Genomic DNA, 27,735 nt, shown 5'->3' with positions numbered 1-27,735 from the left:
AGTTTCAGCAGTCATTTTATGTCTTAAAATTTTAGCCCATGATGAAATTTGGGCTCATTTAAGACTAAACAAAATTTTCTCCGTTTGAAATATGTGTTTGGGGAATATCAAAAAATAAATAAAGGAATAAAATAAACATTGAAAACTTTTTTCTCCAAAGGCAAATATATCAACAGTGAGATTCAGAAGGTTACAAATCACTGGAATGCCTTTTTTCCTTTTTTTGGTTTGATTATAATGGCTCAGGGTGACTTGTAAGGAAAAACAGTTATCATTTTTTTTTTTCTTAGACCAAATACAGCATTTTATTTAAAAACAAAAACAAAAACTCAGTATACCAGCTCACCAGTAACCTGATCAACAAATTCCACATTTTGGAAATTTAAGTCTTTTTTTTTTTTTTTTAATGTTTTTGCCATTTGGCTATTAACCCTTTTCCACTGATAGAGTCAACAGAAGACTTGGCGTTAAAACAAATAGCTGCATGGCTATGGGTTGGTTCTTCAGCGCCATCAGATCTCAGCTCAAATGTCTGCATCCCAATGAAACCTTTATGACCATAGTATTTAAAATTGCATCTACCAACCATCCCCCACCCCCAAACTCTCTGTCTCATTCTCACCCCATATTGCCAATCTACCTTACACCTTCCTTGCTTTCTTTCACTATAGCCTTATTCTTGATTGACATAAATTGCATTGTATTTATTTGCTTATTGTCTGTTCCCTACCCTCATAGAATATAAGTTCCCTAGAGACAAGCAATTTGGGATATTTCTTCTCTGCTCTGAAGGTGCTCTAGAGGCAAGGACAGTCTTGCCCACAGTAGGTGCTTAACTAATGTTTCACAAGTAAAAATACTAGCACTTCATCCAAAAAATGACCAAACCAATTATTTGGGACCTGAGATGTTGAGTTCAATTTTTTTAAAATGACCTTGTTAATTTCTTAATGAGAGAGTAGTAAATTTGATCTCCACCAAGATAAATTAAAATGAAGAGGAAACCTATTTAAAAATTCAAGTATTTTAAATTTATTCTAGCCTTTCTCTGAAACATACTCACATTTCTTCCTGTGAACTCTCTGGTCCCGTTGATTAGTATTTCATTATACGGTTTAGGTTGTGTCAGCTTTGTTGGATCATATGATTATTTATTGTTTGTTACTGTTATTCATATAAAAGTAATTACTTGTATTTTAAGAAAGGCCACACTTGATAAGGTGGGATTGTTTCCCCTTGGGTTCAATTTTTTTTTTATCAATTATTGTGCTACTGATGTCTTAATGAAAGTGTGCCTCACTGTCTGTCATCATAAAACTCTACTCCTCAGTCTTTCCCCTCCTGAATACATCTGTAAGGGTATGCTCATCATCTTATTTGTAAGAGGTGGTTCACCCTGGCAGTGATTCTCAAAAGGGGATGTGTGTAATGTGAAAAACCTCCCAGGAGGTTATGATGTGTCCTTCTAGGAGAACACTGCCCAATCCCGTGTCTCTACGGGGTGTTTACTCTCTGGTCTCTTTCCTTAGCTGAGAATTACTATTTTTGAAACAGTAATATATTGGTATAGTAATTTTATTTTTCAAGACATTTGTGTATGCATTTTCAGACTTGAATTCCTTAAGAACTCTCTGAGGGAGGTAGAAGAGCCTCTGTCTTTGTATTTCATAGATGAGAGGTGATATAGTTTGGTAGATAGGAGCATAGGCTTTGGGATTATATCCATTAGGAATATAATCAAGTGCAAATAACAGAAAACCTGATCAACGTGATTTCAGAAAATCCAGTATCTGTGTTTTTGCTTTTTTTTTTTTTCTCTCACATAGCAAGAAGTCTAGGTGTAGGCGGCTGTTGTCCTGTGGCTATTGGTGGTTCAGTTTCTCTGCAATTTCTCTGCTACTCCCTCATTATCATAAGATAGCAGCCAGCTCTAGGATTTATAATCACATTCAAGTCACAAGGATGGGATGGCCCAGCAATATCTGCTTTATGTATATAATAAAGCCTTAGAAGGTTTTTCCTTTAAAAACAATTTAAATATATTTTATATGGATTTATTTAAATATTTATAAATTTTAATATAAATTTAATAGATAATAGATACTAAATATATAGAAATATATTTATTTATATATTTAAAAAAGGAAAAGCCTTCCAAGGAAGCTCCAAACATATTTCTACTTATATCCCATTGGCTGAAAATGGGTCATGTGGCCACTCTTAGCTATAATGTAATGAGTCAAGGGACAAGGGAATTAGGAATCAATAGTGTGTGCCATAGAAGTCAATACATCTAGATTTAATTTCAGTTCTGTCAATTGCTAATTGTATGGCTAAGTAGGGTTTTCATCTGTAAAATGGGGTAATGATCCTTCTCCCTAACAGAGACGCTGGGAGCTCTAGTAAGAAGTTGAAGCACTTTGGGCTTTGCTTTGCACTTAGTGAGTAGTCAGTCCAAAAAAAAAAAAAAAAAGTTAGCTATTATTTTTATCACCATTATCTTGATAGAAAGTAATTGGGTTGCACCACAGGAAAAGATTATTTACTAACCTACCATCTTCAGCTGCAAACCCTGTCATTTTGTTCTGCCTCCTACTGTAGCCTCGAGCTTGTAATTCATGCTTTGTGATCACCATCAGTATATTCCAGTGACTGAGCTCTCTGCCCTTTCTGCAGCCTGTTTCCCCTCCTTTCATTGACACATTCTTGAAAAGTAGTCTACTTGCTCATCTCCCATTCATCCCACAGCTTTGCTGCTCTCTGGCTTCGGAGTCTGTCATTCCACTGAAACTATTTTCTCAAAGGTCACAAATAATTTTCTGCTTGCTCCCCATCCATTAGTTCCTTCTCTTGCCTTTTAATCTTTCTGCAACGTATGAAGCTTTTAACTACTTTCTTCTTTAAACGCTCACCTCCTTTGTTTCACTCGTTACTGACTTTTCCTTCTTTGGCTCTCTGGCCTCCACTTACTTGAGCTCTGCTTTCTTTGTATTATTGCTTCTTAATTCTTTTCTTTATCCATTAGTTCAATATTTATTCAGCATCTACTCTAGAGCAGGCACAATTCTGGTCTGAGGGACATTGTGTGAACCAAAACAGGCAATGCTTGCTCTCGTGAACTTAAAATCTAATAATGGAAGAAATTATTTTCATTTAATCACACTAATAATGTGTAATTACTAACCAGGATAAGTGCTCTGAAAGAAAAGAACTGAAGCATGTAAGAGTTTTTTCAACAAATGAGCTTACCCTAGACTAAGGTATCAGCAAAGCCTTTTCAGGGTCAGTGATGCTTGAGTTAGTATCTGAAGACTGGGTAGGAATTATGCAGGAGGAGAAGAGTGTCCCAGGTCAGGAGGAGGGAAACGGGAACATCTACAAAGGTTCTGTGAGGGAAAGAAGAAATTGAGAAATACTAGTGTGGCTGGAATAAAGAGAGCAAAGGCAAGAGTGGCCCGAGTGAGATAAGGATGATCTAGAGACAAGAACAGAAGTCAGACTTTGTCGTCCTTGTTTTAAGAGCAAGGGAAAAGACACTGGAAAATTTTAAAGAAGGAATGACTTGCTCAGATTTGGTTTTTAAAAAAGATTACTTTGGCTGTAGTGTGCAGGAACAATTGTGATGTGATGGGAAGAACAAGAGAAAGGGGTATAATTCCTGGACTTTTTCCTTTTGGAAAGGAACCAATGATCTCATTTACTGGAGAGAGAAACAATGGAAAAGGAGGGAGTATTGTGAGTTTAGCTTTGAGTATGTTGAGTTTGAGGTACCTGTGAGACGTCCAACTGGAAATATGAAAAAGGCTGCTTGATAGGGAATTTAAGCAAGATGCCAACCTGGAGGTATACATTTTAGGTCATTGTCATATAGATAGGACTTGAGGCTGTTCACAAGAATGAGGCTACGTAGGGACAGTTTATAGAGTAAGAAGAGAGAAAGGCCTGGGAAGGAAGCTTGAAAAACTCCAACATACAATGCTTGAGAAGAAGAAGATAAGGTTGGAAAGGAGGCTGTGAAGGAACAGGCTAAGAGGTCAAAGGAAAACCAAAAAGGTGTGATGCCATGAAAATAGAGTGTTTTAAGAAGGGTGGCCTATCAATAGTGTCATATGCTGCTGAAGATCAAGCGAAAGGAGGATTGAAAATGGCCTTTGGATTTAATGCATGGAGGCCCTTGGTAACCTTAGCAAAGGCTCTTTCAGCAAGAGGTGGAGAGATAAGTGAGAGTTGACCAAAAAAGAAAAAAAAAGACAGTGAATTTCAATAACCGTCTCAAGGATTTAGCTGTTAAGTGGGAGACACAGGAATGGAGTATTCAGAGCAGATTCAGGGAGTTCTGTCCTAAGATGGAAGTGAATCAATCATGTTTCAATATCTTCTTAAATCTAGGCCTCCAGAAGTCTGGTTTTGGCCATGTTCACCATACTGTCCACTTTTGTCATTTCAGTTTTCACCTTTTTATACTCTAGGTATTTTTTGACTAGTGTTTGCATGATATCTATTTTTCCATTTTTTTCTTTTAACCTACCTGTGTTTATATTTATAGTGGGTTTCCTGGAGAAAGATATAGTTTGGTTTTGTTTTGTCTATCCATTTGATAATCTCGGCTTTTAATTGGGTGATGAGACCACATACAGTTAATATAATTATTGATATTTTTGGATTTTTGCTTACCATTTTATTTGTTTTATGGGGACAAATGCGAGAAGACATGGTCTCTGCTCTTGTGCATTCCTCTTCTAACAAGGGAAACAAACACATAAGCAAATCACAGAAATAGGCATGTGTAAAGTCTGGGGAGCACAGATGAAGGAGGATTCATTCTGCCTAATATTGTCAGTAAAAGATGAGATGTTTCTAGGAGGCTTTGAAGAATGTGTAGCAATTTGACACCTTGTTAAGGGGGAAGATCAATAAAAATTGCTATTTTAATTTGATTTGAGCACTAGGCCTTATGGATAGTACATATGTTTAATGAATTAAATGATGTAAGAGGTATTTTTTATATATTAGAAGATGTATTGTTGCTTTAGCTCCATTCCCCTCTCGACTAAAGACAGCCAAGCCGCCCAAACAGCCTGTACCCACCGGAGCCCGACACTGCTTCCAGCAGTCCCTCCAAACCCCATCTTCATATGTCTCCAATACATTCTTGCACCATCCAATCCTTGCCTTTTACTCTGTAATCTGATTTGATTCTGCCTCTGGCCATTTTGCTATTGATGTTCTTGTTTGGTCTCTCTGGTATTTGCTAGTTAGGCCATTCTCAAAACTCTAGCTGTCCCTTCTGATACCCACCCAACCCACCATCAGCCCTTTCCCAAAGGCCCTCATCTAAGGTTTTAGAGTCAAGCAGGCCTGAATGTGCATCCTGTCAGTGTTATTTATTATCCATACGATACTCTAAGCATCAGTCTCTATATTTGTAACATGTAGATATGGTTGCCTACATTGTAGGGTTGGGTATGAGGATTAAAGACACTGTCTAGCATACTAGTAGATGCTCAATAAATTTCACAATAAGGTTTATTTAATAAATCAAATAAAAACATTTTCTGATAGTTACATATATTTCCCACAGCTAAGCTATACATATAGCTTTAAAAAATATATGTAACCATGAGGAAATCCTTTGATGTGTAGGCAAAAGAACTAAACCCTTAAATCAGTGCTTTTAGCTCTTACTAAGTACAGTATTAATGATAGTTGCTTTGTTATCACTTATTTAATGAACTGAGGGCAGTCAGTGTATGTTCATCAACCATCTTTTCCAGCCATTTAACTATATAAGAATGAAAAATAAATATTCATTATTAATAAAAAACTTAATATATCATGGTGTTATAATGCACAGAAAGAGATTGATCAGATTGTAGACGTGAATAGTCATCTTTAAAAACTTTATCCTTCTTAAGGTGATATCTTCATTTTTTGTTCAGCAACAGATAATAATGCTGGAGTGCATCTCAGAGTTCTCATCAGTTGTACACTTGCCAGTATCTTAACATTTTCAGTATGTTGGTCTTTGACCCATTAACTTAGGGCTGCTCTAGAGCTTTTATCTTGAGTAATAGTAACCAGAAAGGGCTTCCAGTGACGAGCTTTTGAGTCACAGACAGCCCAGTAGAGAACAGGACAGCAGTCAGAACCAATTACTTGTGGGTGTTGGGAGACCGGCACACCCACAGCTGGGGAGAAACACACGATATTTCAATCTGTGAAACATGAAATGCCAAACCCAAATACTTTGCTGTGAGTTATGATGCTGCAAGCTACAGTATTGATTTGCCTCATTTCCACTGTTTGTTTAGGCAGTATGTTTTTAATTCTATGTTTTTTAAAAAAAAGATGTATTTATTTATTTGAGAGAGAGAAATGGGGGGGGGGCAGCGGGAGACAGAGTCCCAAGCAGACTCTGCACTGAGTGTGGCACCTGACATGGGGCTGAATCTCATGACCCCAAGATCACAACCTGAGCCAAAACCACGAGTTGGCCGTGTAACCGACGGCACCACCCAGGCGCCCCTATAGTATTTTCTTTATGAGAAAATAACAAATTACAAACCAGAGGAACATTCCAGTTAGTATCTTCTCAGGGAAGATATCTTTGCATATTGTTCAGATTATGTCAGATTTGATAGTTGTCAAGTGGTATCATATTGTTAATAAAGGCCAAAGATTTAGATATTTTGGTTAAGATAAAAATAAAAAATAAGAATCCCCTGTCTCTTGAGGTTTCGAATAATATTTTGTCACATTTGTTTTCATTACATTTTCTTGAGAGAGGAAGGATTATTTGTCAGTATTAGTGTTGTGTGGATCGGGAAGCTGACAATTTAAGTAACTTACTCTAGTTAAGTTGCTTTCATAAATTTTCAAACACTTTATCCCAGTTGATTCAAGATGTTTATTACTGAAATTTTTAACTCTTCAAGAAAAAAACCTTTTTTTAAGTGAGCCCTAAGCCATGACTTAATTTGAGAGAGAGACTGTACAGTGCAGTGAAGTGCAGATACTGGAGTCTTGCTGCCAGGTTTTTAATTAGAACCCAACAGACTAGGATCCAAGACTTCTGCTTCCTTGTTTGGTGCTTTCCTATGAGAATGAAGTGTGGATTAAGACAAATCTTGGGGCGTCTGGGTGGCTCAGTTGGTTAAACGTCTGCCTTTGGCTCAGGTCATGATCCTGGGGTCCTGGGATCGAGCCCCGCATCGGGCTCCCTGCTCAGCAGGGAGGCCTGCTTCTCCCTCTCCCACTCCCCCTGCTTGTACTCTCTCTCTCTTGCTGTCAAAGAAATAAATAAAGTCTTTAAAAAAAAAGACAAATCTCTACTGTCGTGACACTTCAGGTGTAGTGGAAAATACATTATAATACAAATAATTAAAAAGAATGATGTTGAAGTTGAATCACAGAGGGCTGTGAGAACACAGAGCCTGGGGACCTGAGGTAGGCTTGGGATGCCCCACCCGAGGAACTGAAATCTTAAAACATGAGGTTAAAAACATGAAGACTAAGTAGGAGGTCACCTCACACTGTCAGAATGGCTAAAATCAAAAGCACAAGAAACAACAAGTATTGGTAAGGATGTGGTGAAAAAGGAACCCTCGTGCACTCTTGGTGGGAGTGCAAACCTATGCAGCCACTTTGGAAAACAGTATGGAGCTTCCTCAAAAAGTTAAAAACAGAACTACCCTATGATCCAGTAATTGCACTAGTGGGCATTCACCCAAAGAATATGAAAACACTAATTCAAAAGGGTATGTGCACCCCTATGTTTATTGCAGCATTATTTACAATAGCCAGATTATGGAAGTAGCCCAAGTGCCCAGTGATAGATGAATGGATAAAGAAGATGTAGTATGTATATACAATGGAATATTACTCAGCCATAAAAAGAATGAAATCTTGTCATTTGCAACAACATGGATGGAGCTAGAGGGAATATAACGCTAAGCAAGATAAGTCAGTCAGAGAAAGCGAAATACCGTATGATTTCACTCATATGTGAAATTTAAGAAACAAAACAAAGAAAAAAAAGAGACAAACCAAAAACCAGACTCTTAACTATAGAGAACAAACTGATGGTTACCAGAGGGAGGTAGGTGGGGGGATTAAGAGTACACTTATTTATTTTTCTAAAGATTTTATTCATTTATTTGTCAGAGAAAGAGAGAGAGAGTGTGCACAAGCAGGGGGATCATCAGGCAGAAGGAGACGGAGAAGCAGGCTCCCCGCTGAGCAAGGAGCCCGATGCGGGACTTGATCCCAGGACGCTGGGATCATGACCTGAGCTGAAGGCTGACACTCAACTGACTGAGCCACCCAGGCGCCCCAAGAGTACACTTATGATGAGCACTGAGTAATGTAGAGAATTGTTGAATCACTATATTGTACACCCGAAACTCATATAACACTCTATTTTAACTACACTGGGACTAAAATAAAAAACTTAATTAAAAAGTTAGGCATTGACAGGGGAAAGCAGGGGATGCTCAAGGAATGGATGGCCGTCTGTGTGACTGGAGCAGAGCCAATGAGATGGAGAGATGAGCTGGAGGAGGGGCCTGATCCGTGTGCTCATCTGCATGATTCTCAGCGGGCTGGGCTCTCTGACCGGGAGGTCCCCGACAGCTGCATTGCAAACATCTACTGCCTTTGCTTTATGTATTTACTTTTTCCAACACCCTATTTCATTTTTTCTAGTTATTCTCAAAAGTCACTGACATTTGACGCCATAACAACTCTCATTGTACCCTTTTGCTAAATACTGCCTTACTTAGGTGCTCATTAAATTCTCCCATATTTTTATCACGAGCTCTGGCTCCAGCCTCTGAATACGAACAGAACTAAATAAGGGAAACATAAAATATCAGTAGGTGGGACAGCCCAGTCCACATGCAGACATTTTCCTTTGATCCTTGACATACATAACCAAACTTTTCAAGGTTTCTCATATTCCAGAAACTCAAGCTTTGGTTAGTGTAGTAAATAGGGACCTGAAGGTAATAATGCATATTCCATTGGCCACACACCTCCTTTCTAGTCTTTTAGTTTTTGTATGATGCAGTTTAAAAAGAGCTACTTTCACGATGAATGATATATGGATAGTGACTATAGGGGCATGATATCCTAAATTCGATATGTATATTAATATTTAAATATAATATACTTAACTATGTAAATATATAACTTATATGTCTATAATAATATATAGACATTTTATGTTAGATATATTAGATTTTATATGTAAGTATAAATATAAAAATATATTTATCTATAATAAATATAACATATTTATATAGTTCTATTCCTCAGTGATGAAATACTGTGAAGGTGGAGCATGGAGTGGCAGGAATGAAAGTTTCAAACTCAGACCATTTTCATCAACCAGTGATTAGGTTGTAGAAAATACAGATGGTAATTTGACAGTCTAATGCTCTAATCACTTACACTGGTTGTTCAGGGGCGCCCGGGTGTCTCAGTCAGTTAGGCATCTGCCTTCAGCTCATGTTGTGATCCCAGGGTCCTGGGATCGAGCCCTGCATTGGGCTCCCTGCTCAGCAGGGAGTCTGCTTCTCCCTCTCCCTCTGCTACTCTCTCGCCCTCTCTCTCTGTCAAATAAATAAATAAAATCAATAGAAAACTAAAAAAAATTTAAAAATACACTGGTTGTTCAAAGAGTAGCAGTGAGTAAATATGCTTACGAGTATCTCTCTTACACTTTAATCTTTCTTACAAAATTGCGTTCTTTGAGGGCTTTAGCTGCCTGTTAGATTCTCAGAAATCTCCCCTTCAGTTTTCTGCAAACACCTAAGACTCACGGAGTCCCAAACTGAACATGCTCTTCAACTCTGCCACTCCCCCTTTTCCCAAATTCTCCATTCCCTATGTTCCTTATCTCTGATGTAACTATCCATCTTGCAGACCAAGGCAGAAGCCTTAACATTGGTCCCACTTTCCCTCCACCACCAATATTTAATCACTTTCTAAGTCTCCCTGTTTCTACCACCACAGATCTCCTAGATCCATTCTCACCACAGGTCTCCTACATCCATTCTCACCATAGGTCTCCTAGATCCGTTGTCACCACAGGTCTCCTAGATCCATTCTCACCACAGATCTCCTAGATCCAATCTCACCACAGATCTCTTAGATCCATTCTCACCACAGGTCTCCTAGATCCATTCTCACCACAGGGCTCCTAGATCCATTCTCACCACAGGGCTCCTAGATCCATTCTCACCACAGATCTCCTAGATCCAATCTCACCACAGATCTCCTAGATCCATTCTCACCACAGATCTCCTAGATCCATTCTCACCACAGATCTCCTAGATCCATTCTCACCTTTCTACCATTATGATCACAGTAACTTTTCCTTGGGTTATTGCAATGGGCCGTCAAGCAAGTTTCCCCATATGTAATTTTCCCCTTCTGTCTTGTCTGCCACATTAGTGCCAGGCGTTACCTTTCTCACACACAGATATAGGCAGGCCATAGCTTGACTCAAAACATATTTTGGCTCTAAACTTTCTTCATGATGAAGTAAAAATTCTTTATCATTGACATTCAGGTATATGCTGACTCCATCTGGCTTTCAGTTCATCTCCCAGTTGGCAGAAGTAAGGGTTCCATTTGTTATGCTCATTCATCACTGCACTTACCTGTCTGAGCATTATATAGTACTCTGGCTTAGGTAATCAATTAGTTGTGTAGGTATTACCATATTGTGAGTCTGTGAGGTCATGTCTTATTTATTTTTTAAAATTCATTATAATGATCTGACTTAGGAAGTGCCGGTTGATTTGAATTGAAATTAATTGGAAGAATACTCCTTCAGTAATATATATTCAATACATACTTGTTATGGAACATATGTACTTTGCACAAACTATAATCCACCCCCCAATTTTTCCCACACAAAATTTTCTGAAATTAATTCTATCAAACTATGTTTCATATGCTTCTCTAGCAAACAATGAGAATGAATAGAATAATTTATATATTATTGAATCTATGATAAAATTTTAAGTAGGTACTTTCAAATAATATAAATTATACATTTCTTTTCCTATTCACAAAGACCCAAAATTATTTGTGACAAAGAACATTCTTTACAGCGTACCGCTTAAATAATTTTAAACTTTGTCAGATTTTTTTGGTACCCCTGCTTCTGTATGTTTACTCACATACACAGAAATTGACCAGTTTAATTTAATACCTTTTACTCACATGGTGGGTACTCAGTAAACGTTTGTTGGTAACAGTGGTATACTAAATTAAAATTAACTGTGCCTGGGTCTAGCCAAAAGTAAGAGTATGAGAGGTTTATTTCAGAAGTCAAAAGCTTAATGGCGAGTGCTGTGAATTGTGTAAGACTGTTGAATCACAGACCTGTACCTCTGAAACAAATAATACATTATATGTTAAAAAAAAAAAAAAAAGAAGAAGAAGAAGATAGCAGGAGGGGAAAAATGAAGGGGGGGAAATCGGAGGGGGAGACGAACCATGAGAGACTATGGACTCTGAGAAACAAACTGAGGGTTCTAGAGGGGAGGGGTGTGGGGGGATGGGTTAGCCTGGTGATGGGTATTAAAGAGGGCACGTTCTGCGTGGAGCACTGGGTGTTATACGCAAACAATGAATCATGGAACACTACATCAAAAACTAATGATGTAATGTATGGTGATTAACGTAACAATAAAAAAGTCGAAAGCTTATTTAAAAAAAAATGTATTTCCTTAAACCCTTACCTCATACCATCTATGAAAATTAACTCAAAATGGATCAAAGAGATAAATAGAAAAGGTAAAATTTTTAGTAAAAAACATAGAGATAAATTATGAGCTCGGATTTGGCAATGGATTCTTAGATATGATACCAACAGCGTAAGTGACAGAAGAAAAAATGGACAAATAGGACTTAATCAAAATTAAACACTTCTGTGCATTAAAAAACACCCCACAGAATGGGAGAAAATATTTATAATCATATATCTGATTAGGATCTAATATGTATGGAACTCAACAACTCAATAACAAAAAAAAAGACAAATGAACTAATTTTTAAAATGGGCAAAGGACTTGAATAGACACTTCTCCAGAGAAGATATACAAATGGCCAACAAACACAGGCAAAGATACTCATTGTCATTAGTCAGTAGGGAAATGCAAATCAAGACCACAACGAGATACCACTTCCACTGATGAAGAATACCATAAAAAAAAAAAAAAAAGGAAAACAGCAAATGTTCATAGCAGCACTGTTCACAAGAGCCAAAAGATGGAAACAATCCAAATGTCCATCGATCGATGAATGGATAAACAAATGTGGTCTATCCAGGCAATAGACTATATTCAGCCATAAAAAGGAATGAAGTACTGATACACGTTACCACATAGACGTACTTTGAAAACACTACGCTAAATGAAAGAAGCCAGACACAAAAGGCCACATATTGTAGGAGTCCATTTATATGAACAGGCATGTTCTGTCTCCATAGAGACAGAACCCAGATTAGTGGTTGACAGGGGCAGGGGGAGGAAGGAATGGAGAATGACTGTTTATGGGGATGGAGTTTCCTTTCGGGGTGGTGGAAACGTTCTAGAGCTAAGAGGTGTTGATAGTCACACAACACTGTGAATATACTTGATGTCACTGAATTGTTGACTTTAAAATGGTCACAACAGTAAATTTTATGTTGTATGTGTTTTACCACATTAAAAAAATATTTCTTTTCGGTCTTGGGTGGTATGGATAGGCAGCTAGATTGTTACTTACACAGAGTGGCCACGTGTTGTGCTGCAAAGTAGCATGACAGAGAATCAGGGAAAACAGGCTCTAGAACAGCCTTTGTTACCAGCTCACCACAGAGCTTTGGGAAATAAGTCACAGAATCTCCTTGGTCTTGGTTTCTCCTGGCTTTAAAAATGAAGGATTTCAACTAGATAAAATCTCAGTTCCCTCTCAGCTCTAAAATTCTTCAGTTGAAGTTACAAATACTGACTTTGAATATTTAGATTCTAACTATATTTCATTTTGTTCTTGCTTCAATTTACAACAATCAAATGAGCGCATGTTTCTAAATTTATAACATAATTATATTTCGAGTTTGGTTATATTCAACGCCAATAAACCATTTATAAATGTATACCAGTTGTATAAATCTCACAATATAACTTGTAACAAGGTAGTCAAAAAGTCCCCAAAGTAATCTGCAAATGTATTAGCGTATTTGTAAGGAGTATTTCCTTCTTTCATGCAAAGTTTTTTTGATATTTAATATGTTAGGAATGTGAACTTTTAACTCGTCAAACTATTGTAACATATTTGAAAATTACAGTAATTTGATTAAAATGTTGCCTATAAGGCAAAAGGTTTAGTTAATAGAATCCATATGTAATTAAAATGCAGAACTAAATGTAATCAGACTCCAGTGACTAGTGCCTTCATATTGATAGTTTTACTATGGCCTCTGGGGTTGAAAGTTTAAATGTTGCAGAATGCCACAGCACTGTAGAAAACAGCTTCAGCTGGCAAGTTAGCTTTGCTAAAGAAGTCAACAGTTACCTGATGAGATGTGAGTATCGCATCGTAGATTTTCATCATTTTAGGAATCTCTTCAGTTGGCAGGTGGTAGAAGCACATGACTGGTGTGCGGGTGGAGAACCCCACTCCACCGCCCTGTTCTATAAACAGCCCAAGATGAAGGTCCCTGCTCGGAGCCAAGCCGTGGCCTTCTTTTTTCTTTTTTTGTAATAACAGAGTTGCTTAATTTGAGTGAATTCATTTGAATCAAATGAAATTTATAGACACAACACTATGCACTAAGCCACAAAAAAAGTCCAAAAAAATTTTCCTGAACTTAAAAAAATTATTTTCTCTGGACAGTTTTAAGAGTCGACATCCTGTGTTAGAGTTCTCTAATCATCACCAGCACAATTTACAATCAGAACACACAGAGAGCCAGTTTAGACCAGCTCATCTGTTGATCTTGGCAGAGACTCTTCATTTCACGGTGTGCAGCTGCTGCTAGAGTTGGGGCACTCGGCAGAGAGCCGGAGGAGGGAGGGACGCGAGCTGGTCAAGGCAGGAACGCATAGGCCTGCTTCATTTCAACAGTTGTATGTTGCTTAAAAAAAAAAAAAAAAAAGTCTTTTTATTTTACTGCCCCCCACCCCTTCTTTTTAACCTGAAATTAAACGAGGACCTCTCATGAGCCACTGCGCTCCAGGCATAAGAAATTGTAATGTCTGGCTTGCAGAAACTGTCCCGTCAAAATGTGCTTCTGATTAGGTGGCTTAATTACAGCTGTGAAAACAATGTTGATTTAGGCCTCAAGATTCCAGGGCATGTCAGCCGTTACTAGCTAACCTTGGACGGCATCCACCATTTTAAAACTCTGTACCACTAAAGTCACCCTGCTTGACAACTTTTTATTTAGGCAGAAAAGCTGCCAGAAGCAACACATTTTTATGCAAAATGTTGTTCGATGCACCATCTCAACTGCAGCGCCATCAGCGGTCGTGAACGAGATGGTGAGCTTTGCACACTTGATCAAGAACAGGGAAGTTCTGTACGTAAAAGCAGTAAGTTTTGAATGGTATTTTTTAAAGGGTTGACTGACATAAGAATTAATTTTAATTCCTTTAATTCAGTTTTATTTCAAATCCAGCATGTTGGTTTAACCACCCAATTTTATTACACCTAAATTTTCCTGACAGTTTCATTTGCTGTGAGGAAATAAAATTGCAGGTTTTTTTTCAACATGGGAAATAATGGCTAGTTTTAAAAACGTTATGTTTGAAACTTCCCTTGCCTCAAGCTGGTTCAGACGCAACCTCAGTTTACTTTTGGAAGGAAACGAAGCCCATTAAATAGTTTTTAATATTTTAATATAAGTATGTTTTTTTCATAGTGAGAAAGCTTATTAGACTCATGTATTTACACCTGCAGGGGAAGTGAAAGACTTAATAATTAGATGGTTCCAATACTTGGGAATTTTCAATGCAATTGTCACTGACATCATAAATATTGTAACTACACATTTATAGTGGTTCCTGTTCATTGTATTTTAGATGTCTAAAACGCTCATTATATGCTATGAATGATTTTTTATTTGTCAATATTTTAAAAAGTGAGCATCAGAGAGAAAGGGGGGCCAAAAAAAGTAAGGTGGGCAGCTGAACAACAAACATAAAGAGTCATAATTCTCATAATAATTTTGGAAGAAACTTGTGCTTAAAAATGCATGATTTATGCCAAACCGAATACCCAAGAGAGAGCTAAATGATTTCTTTAAAATGAAATCTCCCACACCCAAGACATTAAATCCAACGAAGTGGGTGGTCAAGGCACATCTTTTTCTACTAGTCAGACTCATTGAACAATTGACTGACTGGACCATGTATGGACAAGGAAACTTTTGTTCAAGTTGAATTAAGAGTTAATACATAGGTAATTAATTGTGAGGAGTGGATGGAGGGGGGTGAATGCTTTGGGTTGGCGATGTAGTATGTGTATCTTGAAAGCAAGAACTGGACCACTGACTCAAAATAGAGTTTAAATTCGTAATCCCGTAATCTAAATAACATCAAGTAAGAGCTTAATTGTCAGATACTGTGTAGAGACATCTATATCTATTTCATCTATTATTTAATTCAATCTTCAATCTTATGGGAGGAATGTTGTTTCCCCTTATTGTAGATGAAGCAATGCAGTCTCAGAGAGGTTAAGTAGTTTGCCCAAGATCATGCTCTTTGGGATCTATAGTGAAACCTCTATCTGTGTGTCCTTGGCCAGGCTCTAAACTAAAGGTGGAAATAGACAGTTTTCTTGAAAAATGGATTCTGGGTTATGAAGTAGTAGGGAAGCATTAAGATTGACCAAGCTTATGTTGAGTGTGCTGTTAGGCTGGTAAGAGACAAGAGGATTTAAACTTGAATAAAAGTTTTACAGTTTTCTGTGGGAAAAAAGCTAATTTTTTTCCTTTCAGTAAAGAAAAAAAAAAAAAAGACTATGTATGAAGACTGACAGATTCACTAGGTCTATGGTTAAGGCCTTTTACCTAGAACAAAAGGAACTTCCTTTTTCCTTCTGCTTTATGCACAGAGAATTGAAAGTGTACATCCTTCCATGTTATACTGTTTTGAAGTTTGGATATTTGTGCTTGTTCTTAAGATTCTATGTTAGCTGAGAAATTGGGAAGAAATAGCTGTCTTAGTTTCCCAGAACTTTGGCTTAGGGCACACTTTGATAGAATCTGAATTCAGCTTATTCTTTTGGATATCCTTTTGTTCTCAATGTTTGTCTGACACCAATTGGAAAGATACCCTTCCAGAATGTAAGGGGCCAACTAAGGTTATAGCTTTATATTTCTAGTCTCCACCATCTTATTTCTGATAAGGTCTAACTGAAAATGTGAATTTGATTGAAAAAATGTGCTATATACATTGTATACAGTATAGATTATATCTAATTTTATCATGATGGAGTGATTGTGTTGATACATCATTTTGCTAATCCCTCCTGGGAGCTTACGACTTAATTTTAAAAAGTATTTTATTAGAGAACATATTGGATATTATAGATTCTTATGATTATAATTATGTATTCCCTAGATGTTTTTCACCTTTTTTTTTTTTTAAAGAAAAGAAAAAGGTCTAGGAAGGAGTTTTGAATCTAGATTTGTATGTAAATCTAAATAGATACTCTGTATCTTATTCTTCATAGATAGAGATATTCATTGTTTTGGAGTATTGTTATATTTTGCCTGTGGAGTAATTTTATTTTAAAGATCTTAGTTCAAATACTTATATTTCCTGATCCTTATTTATTTGAATATAAAATCCTCCAACTCCTTAAAATAGATTAAAGTGTTTTTTCTAAAGCAGGTAAAAAACCAAGAAATTTGGTCAGGTTATTGAAATTACTCAGCTTTTATGACCACATTGTTTCTTCTTTCAGTGGCATCGATAACAAAGGGCATCCGGTGTGTAGTCATATTTTTTAGCAATATTCAGAAGAGTTTAATTTGGTCACAATTTTAGTATTAAGAAAACATGAAAAAGAATAGGGGGTTTGTCATTTATTAGAAACCGCAGTTAAGTAGATCTCATAGTTGTCTTTATCCCTCTGGGGGAGGCCTAGAGGACAGATTTTTCACTCCCCACCCCAACTTCAAGCAGGGTCATTTTACTTTTATCTCATTTAGAAATTAAATTTCTGAATAATATTTCATTTCACAAAAGGATTGTGCCATTACAAAGTTTGAAAGCCCCTGTTATGTCAAGAAGACACCCAGGAACAGTGACCTGTTACGAAGTAACATGTAGACATGTCATAAAATACAGATCATGTACTCAAGGCTGTAAAAAAGAAAAGAAAACGAATGAATAATGTTATGATAACTTCCGTACTTTGTAAAATCATTTTTACTTGCTTTATGGCTGCTCGAAAGCCTAAAACTAAGACTTGTTTTTGTTTCTTCCAACAAATATTTTTGCTTTACTTTATGCATAAACTTTTCCAGGAACTACTTACTGGTATAAGATCTTGACAGTTGGTGCTGATTTTTCTCACTAAATGTATAACTTTCCATCCTTTGGTTTGGGGAAAATAGTGATATACATATTTTTGGTAAAAGCATATAGTGAACCTTTGAAGAAATAAAATCATATGTTAACACACGTTTTACAGTCCATGTGTGGTGTGAAGGACATCCTAGACAATATACAGCAGCCTGAAACCCTTTTAACTAGTCATTTAGAAAGAAAATACACAAATATTATATGAAATAAGCCAATTCATTTTTAAGCTCAAAATGCAAAGACCTGATATAAGGTCACCAGCTGTAGCATCTGTGGGGTTACCAATCTATTACATTTTTTTTTTAAACTTAAATTAGTAAAAATTAGTACCAGGCTCTCAATCTCATGAGGATTGTATATACTGGTTCCTTTGCTTGGAATACTGTTCTCCGTCTTTTACCTACTTGATTTTTTCCCCCCAAGTTTTAAATCTCAAGTCCCCCCAAAACACCTATTAGGCTGTTATAACATTTACGGACCTTATTGTAATTGATTGTTGATTGACCAACACAATTAGACGAGAAGTACTGTGTGAATAGGAAATTGTTCTATTCCTAGATGTTAGTGCAATACCTGGGACATAGGGCATAGTTTGCTAAAAGTTCCACCACACATTCCAAATTATGTGTCATAACTTAAAGTTCACCAGCCTGTTTGGAAGTTGAATTATCAAAAAGCCAAGCTTGTGGCTGTGATTGGTTCTCTGTCTCTGTGGGTCAGAATTTCTTTATTCTTAAGATCATCTGTTATGTCAGGTTATTATTTAACAGATTGTTTCTGTGGTCTCCCTGACCCCTTTCCTAAGGGAAGGAAAACAGGAAAGGAAAGAAATTTCTGATATGTGGTTGGATTTGAATTGCTCACCTGAGATCAGGGATTGTATCTTTGTTTATATCTTATTCAGTATGTAGCATACTATTGGAGTACAATAAATAAGTAATAATGGTGATGGTGAGGAATATACTAGTAGACCATCCACAGTCCTTAAAAATAAGAATAAAAAAATACTATTCTTTGAAGTTCTAAGTTCAAGTAAAGAGAGTGCTTTATGATACATTTCTGAGTTTCAAAGAAATCTTAATTTCTGCAACAAATAATACTTAACGTGTTGACATTCCATATTCCTAAGAAAAAAAGACCAATTTATTTTTCTTTACCATAAGAAATATAGAGAAAAGTATAAAGTGTTCTAGAAATTTTAAACTATGGTCAAGAGCTCTTACAACATTAATAGCAATGTAGAACAGTAAATTTAAAAAAAGAAACAAAGCAGTTTAAGAAGCTGGTGGTAGGAATGTCAGCCCACCTGAGAATAGCCCTGAACCCTGGACTTTAGCTACTGAACCCAAACCAAACCGGGTAAGGAGACAGATCCTGAGTCAAACCGTTGGCTGTCTTGTCAGCTCTGTTTGATGTTCGTTTTTCCCCTTGAAGATTTCCCATTTCCTCTCAAGTTTGTGGCAACATAGTAATGATTCGATACTACATGTGTGTTTCTGGACATTTTTAACAGCTTTGTCACTATTGCCATTGATGCATTTAATTAGGTGACCCTCGGATTGGCATGATGGCAGTTGGGCAGTTTCATCAGTTTAAGGAAAAAGAAGAGCAGAAATCTCCAAAAGGAAATGTAAAAAGACCTTTTTGCATCACTGCCAGAAACAAACACTTATTTATGAATTCAGAACTTTAGAGATGCTTGTGGAGTACCCCATTTGGAGGATGATCAGAAATTGTGTTTGCTTTTATTTCTGAAGTGGTGAGAGCACGATCTTTAAAAAATAGTCTCACTGATATGAAGTCATATAACAGTTAAGCATGTAATAGTAATGAGTTAATATTTATTAAATGAATAAATTTTAGCTTAAAAATCATGTATTTATTTTGGGATCATATAGGAGAATTGAGACAGTCCTCCAATTATTTATGATGGGATTTATTATGCACTTGGGGCAATAAATTTATTTTCAAGTTATCAGACTATTCTATTTCCACTCCAACTCCTTCCAAGGTTCCAGCCGGTCCAGGGACTGTCCTTGGTTTGGAAGAGATTAGGGGAGCATTGGTAAACTCTCTACTTTAGTGATTCTTAATGTTTAGGAAAAGAGATCAAAAGGATCAGGTCCCAAGAATCAACTTAGCATCTGCAGGGAGTATGCCAGCTCACTACTGCTACTCATTCAGACCAGACTGTGTGTCTAGAACTAGATCAGGATCAAGGCCTGCAGTCCTATGTGCGTTTTTCATTTTGCTGATCCTGGGGTCTGGAAGCCAGGTACCGTGTGTAATCCTCCTTATAGCGTTAGTACCTACCTTGTGCTTGACCTACCACTAAGTACCCAACAAAAGTTTGTTGAATCAGTCAATGAATTTTGTTCCCTTGTGAAGAGTCCTAAAATCTTTTGGAGCTCTTTCTCTTCCCATATTTTATGCAGGGAAGATAGTTGTCTGTACATGGATTGAATACAAAAAAGGCATAGTGAAGAGTCGCTGGTTTGTTGGAACTGATAAGCTAGTTGGTGAGTCAGGACAGATTTACATAAAGCAGTGAGATGATAAATGCTCATGGAGCTTGAAAAGATAGATTAATTTGGACTAGGATAGTTAGGGAATATTTTTGAGAATTTGTATTTGAGCTTGATTTTGAAGGAATGATAGGGTTTTTTGCATAAGGAATTCTGGACAGGGAGAATTATGTGAGCAGAAACAGGATGCTGCTGGCCTATTCACAATCAAGGTCAAGCTGGGAGTCGTGTTGTTTTTCTTTTTTCTGTAATGATCATAATTTTGTTTGTTTCTGTAATTCTTTAGAGCTTTAAAAATACACCCATAATACCTGTACATGACTTTATAACTTTTTTGTGTGATAAAAGTATTATTGATGAGATTCAGAAAAGTTGGGGAGCATCATCCAGCTAGTAAACCAAAGAGTCATCCAGCTAGTAAGCCTAAGAGTCCTGGCTCTTTGTAAACTGCTGTGGCCACCACTTTTCTTTTGGGCCTAAGTCATCTGTATCTTCTTATTGAAGCCCCGTTGTGAGCAAAGGAAAGTGTCTTCCAGGTAAAGGCCTGGTCTATGGCCACGAACAGGGTTTGTTGAGCCAGAGGGTTGGTGTGGAGCCAGAAAAAAAGCAGGAGAAAGATAAGCTAACTTTTATCCAGTACTTTCCATGTGTGAGACAACATTCTCAGAATTGAAGATGTGTTAACTTACTGAATGCTTAAAACACCCTTATGGGTATATGGTATTTATCGCTGCTATTACTCTCATTATTTCCATATTGTAAGGCCTACCAGGTGCTGGAGAAGGATGTGAACACAGGCAGCCCAGCTCCAGAGCCCACGCATTCATAGTGGCTGGGTGGGTGGGCTCGGAGTGGGACTCTTCCAACCCTGGCTTCATCTCTTGCTAACATGTGATCCTGCTGCCATGAACAGCCTCTTCAAGAAGGCTTCAGTTTCCTCATTCGTAAAAATGGGGATAACGGTAGCTTCTGTCTCTAGGCTTATATGAAGATTAAAGAAAGGATATCTGTAAAGCCCCTGCTTATTATAAATGCTGTTTCTATTATGTCCTAATCATTTGAACATAGAAGCTAACACAGTTGGTAGGTTTAACGTGGGGTGTGGTTTTACAAAAGGCATCCGTTATTCAGGGTAGCTATAAACAAATATACTAAAGAGGTCGCAGTGAGAAGTGAGGGTGGTCTGTGTGAGGCCATAACAGTGGGGTGGAGGAACGTGACATAGAATTATTATAGGTTTTACTTGTTCTCAAAGTAGGAAGGAACTGTGGAGGCCTCAAAATCACTCCCCTTCTAGGCGCAGAGCATTGTACTTAGCCTTAGAGCACCTTCTGATTGGCATTGTGGTAGCTTTGCCTAGAAACATGTTATTCAGTTAGGTTTCAAGATCTGCTGTTAAATGCCTGACATATTGATAGCAGGCGGAAATAATACTTTTGTATTTTAATACTTTTTTTTTTTAATACAAGGGCTTTATTTCCTAGGTTATAAAGTCAACATTTTAATCTGCCTCATTTTTTTGCATAAATAATATCCAATTATAATAAAGTTATGTTCATTTAAAAAGTGATCCTAACAAATCAAGCTACTTTGGGATTTGGGAGAGATAACAAATTGATATAACATGAATTTGGATAATGGAACCACAAGCAGTGTGTATGAGTATTGTTATAAACCATTTCTGCATGTATTTATTAGAAAATTATCATTGCACATATATTATAGAAATTCTGAGACCTTAACAGACCTAGATATTAAAAATTTCTTTCATAGGGTGTTTCTGGAATTTTTGGATATAAGTTTATGTTTAGCATGGCATCATTTAATACATTTTAAAAACACTCCACTGATTTCTGAACATATTTGGTTTATAATGAAAGTAAAATATTCAGCAATTAAAAATTAAGGGAAAAAAAGCTAGTTCACTTTAAGATATTACAAGATGGTAAAAAAATGTTTGCTCCATTTGCTAAGTAACATCTGAAGACTAAATATATAGCTTCACCAGAAGTGATGTTCATGAACAATGATCTTCAGAAGTTAATTGGGCTTGGGAAGTCCACAAAGTTTTGCTAAGCTAATATTTAAGCTATCGTTTAAAACAGTCTGAAGGAAAATTATATAGGTGCCCTGAGCCCAAAATTATAAGAATACCCCTAACTCATTTCTTTTTTACATTGTAAATAGTTGGTAGAGTAGGTTGAAGTGTGTTCTCTAGAAAATTCATGTTTACTGAGAACCTCAGAACGTGACCTTATTTGGAAATAGAGTGTTTGCAGATATAACAGTTAAATTAAGATGAGTTCATACTGGATTAAAGTGGGCCCTAAATCCAGTGATCAAGGTCCTTATAAGGAGAGACACACAGCTATTCAGAGAGGCGGAGAGGGAAGATGGCCACGTGAGGATGGAGGTAGGAATTGGGGTGACACAGCTACAAACCTGGAATGCCAGGCATTGCCAGCCACCACCCGAAGCTAAAGGAGCCAAGGGGAAATTCTTGCCTAGTCTTTGGAGGAAGGGTGGCCCTGCTGACACCCTGATTTCGGACTTTTCGCCTCTAGAGCGGTTAGACAATAGATTTCTGTTGTTTTCGGCCACCCAGCTTGTGGTCACTTGTGGCAGCCCTAGGAAGCTAACACAGTTGGTAGGTTTAACGTGGGGTGTGGTTTTACAAAAGGCATCCGTTATTCAGGGTAGCTATAAACAAATATACTAAAGAGGTCGCAGTGAGAAGTGAGGGTGGTCTGTGTGAGGCCATAACAGTGGGGTGGAGGAACGTGACATTGGAGTTAGACAGGGACAACTTGACAGGACTTAATGAATCAAGTGGATGCAGGGTGGTTTCCTAATTGCTCAGCAATTCAGTCAAGATCTACCCTTGCCTTGAGCTTCTGTTAAGAAGTGAGCAGTGTTCGAAACATCAAATACACACCTTATGTAGAGAAGGATTCCGTTTAATTTGGAGACCTGTCACAGAGGCACTGCTGCTCAGAGACCTGACTTCCAGAGCTCAGAGAGCCTTCCCAGACTCCCTCGGAACGGCAGAGTATGGTTAAACTCTGCTTTGCCTGGCGTAGGGTAGTGGTGAATCACCACCAGGATTGGTTCATGGTGGTGGACGCTAGAACTCCCCATTCCTGTAACTAGACTTCTACCTTTGATTACTGATAGGATACTTAGAGTTGAAATCATAACTGTATCTTCATAATAGCTACAAAGAGGGGCACCTGGGTGGCTCTGTCGGTTGAGCATCTGACCCTTGGTTCCGGCTCAGGGCATGATCTCAGGGTCATGAGATTGAGCCCCATGTAGGACTCTGCGCTCAGTGAGCGGGGGGTCTGTTGCTCTCCCTCTGCCCTAACGCCCCCTCTCTAAAATAAATTAATGACTCTTTTAAAAAACATAGCTATAAAGAGCTGCATTTGGATGTCAACAATAAAGAGTCCTATCAGAAAGTAACTTTGATGGTACCCTCTTCATCACAAAGCTTTAAGAGCGTGGGTTTCCAAAGGCAATACAGTTTATATCCCTTTTCCTTTTCTTGATGTCACTTTTTTCCCCATAATTTTCAGATTTTCAGAGCGCCAATAAGTGAAAACTGATTATATGCTTAGGTCAGAACATACTAGGAGATGAGAGAAAATGTGTAAATTATTCAGATAAGTTTTCAAAGTAAGTATAAAAATTTTGATTTCTTAGCCAAACATTTTCAAGCACAACGTATTTCATCAGAAAGGCTCACATGGCCAAAATTTACCAAAAACTTACTGTAGAATTCATCCGAAAAATGCATGTTTATGAGCAAAGGCTGAATTCCATGCTCTTGAATCGCGCCTAGACTTTTCTGCCCTCACTTGTCAAAAGCAATTTTTCTACGCCACGCCATCTTTATATAATACTGTTATTGATGAGAGAGCGGGAAAGCTAACTACAGATCAATTGCTAGTTGATACTAACTTTTGGTAATCTAAAAATCAACTCTTTCTCTCAGAAGTGATTTGAAATTGAACTTCAGTCATCTAGAAGCCTGCTTTTGAGCAGTTTACTGCGTCACTGTAATATTTCCTATATTCCTGTCCAATTCAATATGTGGAATGACTGAATTGTAGTCACACTAGTTGTGAGCACACAGACAAGAAGAAAAGTAGTTAAACATCTTGCTATGTGTGAGCACTTCGAGGGCCCAGGCAGACACCATGCACCTTGACCACCTATTATGAAGCTTTTTGCTGCCGTGTCAAGTGAAAGCGAGTTAATTGGGTGAGGCTGTGGAGCATGTTAGGGGCCTGGTAAAGGGTTGCCGTCTGACAGCTGAATGTCAGCAAAAGCCAGTCAAGTGTAGCTGAGAGACAGAGACCTGTCACAAAGTTCCCGCAGACTGGAGCACAGTTAGGAAGCTGAAATACGGTTCCGTCTCACTTTCTCCCTCATTGAATCCAAGCACCTTAGAAGATTTTACACTGTATGTGTCAACTCTTGTTCGCTAAGCTGTTTTCCCCCCTCACTGTCCTGCATTCAAATGATTGAACAAAAGATGCTAATGTTTAGCAAAGTGAATGTAAATTCCCTCTTTTCCCCTTTTCTGCCCAAGCAGAGAGACACTCAACTCAAAGGAAACTTTGAAGGTTTACATCAAACAATTAGATCGCCTCCGAATTTGGCCCATAATGGAATCTTTTTCCCAAGAGAGTATAAAAATTAAAAATTAAAAGCTGTAGGGTGGGCGCCTGGGTGGCTCAGTTGGTTAAGTGACTGCCTTCGGCTCGGGTCATGATCCTGGAGTCCCGGGATCGAGTCCCGCATCGGGCTCCCTGCTCTGCGGGGAGTCTGCTCCTCCCTCTGACCCTCCCCCCCTCTCATGTGCTCTCTCTCTCATTCTCTCTCTCTCAAATAAATAAATAAAAATCTTTAAAAAAAATAAAATAAAATAAAAGCTGTAGGGTAAGAATGCATTTTTCTCTGATACACAAAATCGAGCTTTTAAGGGAGCTAGGACTCCTGCCTGGGGTTCTGGAGAATGGACAGTTGGCAAGATAACTTTCCTCTTGCGTTTTGTCACAGGCTTCTTTCCCTCTTCTCTGAGGGTGCCCTAGCGTAGAATGCCGTAATGACACTCACCGAAGGTCGAGAACGATAAGCCTAGAAAGGACCAGCGAGGTCCCTCCTGACACTTTAGGCGCTCCAGAAAGGAGGCATTGAAGGAAGTCAGCATTAAAGAAAATGAAACTTTGTGAATTAAAAATATTTTTGGAAAGAGAAAAGTTGAATATCAAAACATGCCCTTCCCGTTGGCTTTCCTTGGAATACAGGTTAGAGGAAGTCCACTCATGCGACAGCAGGCCAACATCTGGGGCACCTGCTAGGTGCCAGCCACCAGTGAAGTCACCGGTGACAGAGGGACAAACAGAGTAGCCCGTGGCTTCCTTCGAGGAGCGCACAGTGGAAGCTGCCCACTACAACTCCCTGCCGTGGAACCGAACTTTCATTTCTGATGGACTCTTATGTTGAATAAAATTTAATTAATTAAAACTGAAATAACTACGTGTGGCCAGTGGCCGGTATATTGAGCTGCAGACAGCAGATTCTGAGACTGTGTTGTCATGACACGGAGCAGGGACATCCAACCCCAATGTGAGGTGACAGGCAGCAGGAAAGTCTGGGGACAAGGCGATTCCTGAGGTGAGTTGTGAAGAACAGTAAAAACCTGATGAAGCAGGCTCCTTTTAAAGAGAAGGAGCAGCATGACAAGGAGACCCTTGGACAGGAGAAAGCAAGGGCGTGCTGATAGGTACTGGGGAGCAAAGGTGTTTTATGGGAAATCACCTCGACGCCGCGGTGGCCTCCGAGTCCACGGCCAGGCCCGTTATCCCAGAGGTCTCAGAACAGACGGTCTCACAGGGCACATTACGATACTCAAATACATGATTTATCAGATCAGTTTAAGACACACGGTGAGAAGCAGAGCGTGGTGGGGAGCCAGCAGGGGAAGGACCATGCTCCTGACTCCATGGTCAGGCAGTGATCTTACGACCCCTGTCTCTCGGCTGCATCAGCCTTCTCCACTCTGTGAGGTTGTGAGGACCAGGGCGGAGGTTTGACACAGGGGGCTTGGGAGACAGAGGTGCCTGGGCCGCTCACCCCTGCTTCCCTTCCAGGAGAGATGCAGGACAAAGATGTCTGCCCCCTAGCTATAGCTTTGCCACTTTGGCTGTTGAACTGCTTTGGGTTTTGTCTGCAGCTCTCAGGCCAGTTTAAGAATGACATTAGCCTGGAGGTGGCATATCTCTATCTTATGATGTGGTCTTTCCACCCGGTTCTATCTGTAAGTAACCTGTCTTTTCGGGCACTAACTTACTACGTTCTCAACATGTGGATTCTGCCTGTGTTTCACAGGCGACTGGCTGATTCATCCTTTAGGCTTCACACTTATTTTGAGTTTCATCTATCCAGTTTTTTTTTTTTTCTGGTCTCCAATAGCAAATTTGAATACTCTCAAATAATAAGCAAATAGACAATAAAGAAGAGATGAAGTAGGAAATAGAGAGAAGACCGAAGAGATAACTTGTATACAAATATTAAAAGCGTGTTTAAGTTAGAGAAAATGAAGAGACACTTTCTTAAATGGCTAAAGAAAAAAATTTGGCACAGCTTGAAAGCCTGTGTCAAAGTCATCGTCTTGCGGACGTCCTACCCTGAGCCTGAACTGCATTTCAAACGAGGCTAGGCTTTTTTGAAAAATTGGTGTGCAGGCTCAGAGGAAGTTCATTTGAATATGGGTTTTGGCAATTGGTAAAGGACGAGGGGAAGTTCTGCAGGCAGGTGCCCAGAAGTGGAGAGAACCGCCTAGTGCCTGCCCTCCACGCAGGCCCAGGGACTGGCATCTGGACTCTTAGAAAAAGGCCCTGTAGGTGGAAACTGAAAGAAATGTTTTATGACAGACACGGTGAGGCACCGGGTCCATCAGGGTTGTCATGGTTTTCAGGTGACAGGGGGAGGGGTGAGCATAGGGACACCACCCATATGGCACAGTGAGCCGGCTGATACGTTGGAGGCAGCAGTGAGGGGAGGTACTGCGGACACCCAGCAACTCTTAACGGGGACTGTGCAGGGCATTTGAGGTCTGGTGTGAGCAAGTCAGGGAAGAACCAGGGAAATGTAACTCATTCCTGGAACCTCGTCTACATCCACAGAACAATGAGGCTGGTAAACTCCCAGTGCCCTGCCCATCAAAACTTATCACTACAAAAAATAGCAGTTGTGTGGTTATATAGTATTTCGGCAAATTATTAGTGATGGAGAACTGGCTCCAGAGTCAGATTAGTTAAGGACAGTGTGAGCTCCCCTGAGGACAGACAGTTTTTGTGTGTGTAATTCACGGCTCTATCCCAGGGCCTAGAACAGTATCTGGCACCTTGTAAGCACTCGATAGATATTTCTTGAAAGAATTAATGAATAGCGCTGATTTAGGATACTAATGGTGGATGTGGGTTTAGATATGTTTTATGCATTATGCAAGCATGGGGAAAATCTATCATATGGAATTGATAATGTAGGGAATGGATTCCTGAAATGTAATGTGTAGGTATATTATTTTGGAATTTTGTGGTTGCTGTATTATT

General features: G+C 38.6%; 1 protein-coding gene across 1 annotated transcript in view; it reads left to right on the top strand.

Annotated features, from left to right (window-relative positions):
- CCDC171 (coiled-coil domain containing 171) overlaps nt 1–27,735 on the top strand; it is a 317,703-nt gene that overhangs the window by 276,829 nt on the left and 13,139 nt on the right. The gene's annotated exons all lie outside the window — the stretch shown is intronic.

The sequence above is a fragment of the Phoca vitulina genome, unplaced genomic scaffold, assembly GCF_004348235.1.
Source record: "Phoca vitulina isolate PV1807 unplaced genomic scaffold, GSC_HSeal_1.0 scaffold67, whole genome shotgun sequence".
In the NCBI taxonomy this organism is placed as follows: domain Eukaryota; kingdom Metazoa; phylum Chordata; class Mammalia; order Carnivora; family Phocidae; genus Phoca; species Phoca vitulina.
Note: the sequence above shows the minus strand (reverse complement) of the source record. Positions and strands in the feature narration are given on the sequence as shown.